Consider the following 2,302-nt stretch of genomic DNA (forward strand, 5'->3'; position numbering starts at 1 on the left):
TATTGTAAACTTCCTAGAAATATGTGATACATTTAAACATAATGGAGTTAGCGATGATGCTATTAGGCTTAGATTATTTCCATTTTAATTGCGTGATAGAGCTAAAAATTAGCTTAATTCACTCCTTGCAGGAAGCATCACCACTTGGAATGATTTGACTAAAAAATTCTTGATTAAGTATTTTCCACCCTCTAAAACAGCAAAATTAATTAATGATATCACTACTTTTGCTCAATTAGAGAGGGAATCTTTGTATGAAGCATGGGAACAATTCAATGAGATGCTTAGGAAGTGTCCTCACCATGGGATACCAACTTGGTGACAAATCCAAACTTTTTATAATGGTATCACCCCATCTAATCGTTCCATCATTGATGCAGCTACAGGTGGGAGGCAACCCATTGAGTTCAGTTTTTTCAGTTACTTTTATTGTTTTTAGCTACTTATGATTGTGTTTTTCTCTTAGGAACTTAATTGTGTGTAGCAACTGATTTCACATCTGAAGGACCTCAACAAGGTGTTCAGGGAAGTCCCCTTAAATCTTTATATTTTACGAAAAGTCATATACATTGAGGACAATGTATACCTTAAGTGTGGGGGGATTAAGGGAAATTGGTCATTTCTAGATTTTCTCTAGCATGCTGCGATCATCACTATTTTAACCTTTCTTTTTGAAACTTCTTCTCCCTAGAAACTTGTTTTTGAAATATTTCAAACTTTCATGAATCATGTGCTTAGGTGGAATAGACAGGAAAGGATGCAAACAAGACTAGCTGAAATTTTCGGCTATAGAAGGCACCTCATTGCAACCCCTATTTGATTATTCTAGAACTTGTTTTGCTAGACATGTTGAGACCACAATAATGAGTTCATGGGTTGGGTCAACAGTGGTGATGATTTTCGGGAAAAAAAAAAGAGAACTAGTGTGAGATGGAGCATAAAATGCACTCACACCGAGAGAAAAATAGCTAGTGTGAGATGGAGTATAAAATGCACTCACACTGAAGGCAAAAGAAAAGGGTGAGATGGAGCATAAAATGCACTCACCCCTACAACTACAAGCCCCATTTCACCTTTTGGAGCATAATATTTCTTGTTTTGACCAAAAAAAAAATTTTGTAAGGGCAGTTAGCAGTTTGAATATGTTAAAGCAATGAATGCTTACTTTGGTCCTAAAATGTTCATGCGAAGAAATACTTGCTCCCCTTCACTATTGATTCGACTTGGGATCGTGAGGATTGGTGATTAGAGATTATTCTTTGACAAGTTAAAATGGAGGAAGAAGTGGACAATGGAGGGATTCTAAAATCTGGATTAAGGCATGCAAGAGGACAAGCATCTTGTTGAGGAAACCCACAAAATTTTCAGTAGATAGTCAGCTGGTTCCCGTTTAGTTTTGCTTGAGTTTTGTCTTGCCCGAGGACGGACAAAGTTTAAGTGTGGGGGGATTTGATGCGAATAAAATTTATCATATTCTTATCTGAAGGGATAGGATATCCATCAGATGGATGCCCAAAGATTGAGGAATAAGGGGGCGAATTTCAAAAATTTTTCTCTCCCTTCAACTGGGAATCGCATTCCCTATTTAGAAAATCATATTTTCAAATATCATTCTTGAACCATAAACTGAACCAGATCTGAATCAAAAGAAGTAGGGAGGGATAATACCTGATACAAAGAAACAGTATCTCCCAATGGAGGTGTTCACGCCCAAGGATCCAAAATCTGCTCCCACTGAAGATGGCATAGTGCAGGGTGGAGCAGAATCAGTAGTGTTCTTCCAAAAGAACTTGACCATTCGCAAGAATCAACTGGGTGGATTGTGAATACAGCTCCAACCAATCTTTTCTCCAAAAGATTGGTATCAAGATCGAATCTTGATTACTCCTGTAGAGAAGAGGAGATCGAACTGCTGGAGGCGGCGGCTACAGGAAGGAGGCAGCAAGAGAGTATTCGTAGGGTGTAGAATTCTCTCTTCTTGTGATTTCAGCTCTGAAGACAAGAGTTGTGTGTTGTATGTCTAAAGGCTGCCGCACCCTCCTCCTTTTATAATCTTAAAGGGATCAGCTCCTAATCCCATTAGGAGTTGGTGATCCAAATCATATTTGGATTAGAAGTCCCTTTAAGTGATAAGGGATAACCCTTATCTTATCTACAGATCAGATTAGCCATCTCCTAATCTAATTAGGAGGCTTCCAGATCTAAATCTCATTTAGATCTTGGTCTCTCTAAGTGGATAGGGTCTAGGCCCAATCCTATTAGCTGATCCATCTCAGAATTCGCCCCTTTAAGTGACTAATCA

The 2,302-nt window shown here is 38.5% G+C and overlaps 1 non-coding gene across 1 annotated transcript; it reads right to left on the reverse strand.

Annotated features, from left to right (window-relative positions):
• Nucleotides 1–202: 202 nt before the first annotated feature.
• On the reverse strand, nt 203–309 carry LOC148876260 (small nucleolar RNA R71). The gene has a single exon (XR_016106259.1). It is a non-coding gene; the product is annotated as a small nucleolar RNA R71 (small nucleolar RNA).
• Nucleotides 310–2,302: the final 1,993 nt, after the last annotated feature.

Source organism: Nelumbo lutea, chromosome 1, assembly GCF_056320005.1.
Source record: "Nelumbo lutea isolate HS-2025 chromosome 1, American lotus-T2T, whole genome shotgun sequence".
Lineage (NCBI taxonomy): Eukaryota > Viridiplantae > Streptophyta > Magnoliopsida > Proteales > Nelumbonaceae > Nelumbo > Nelumbo lutea.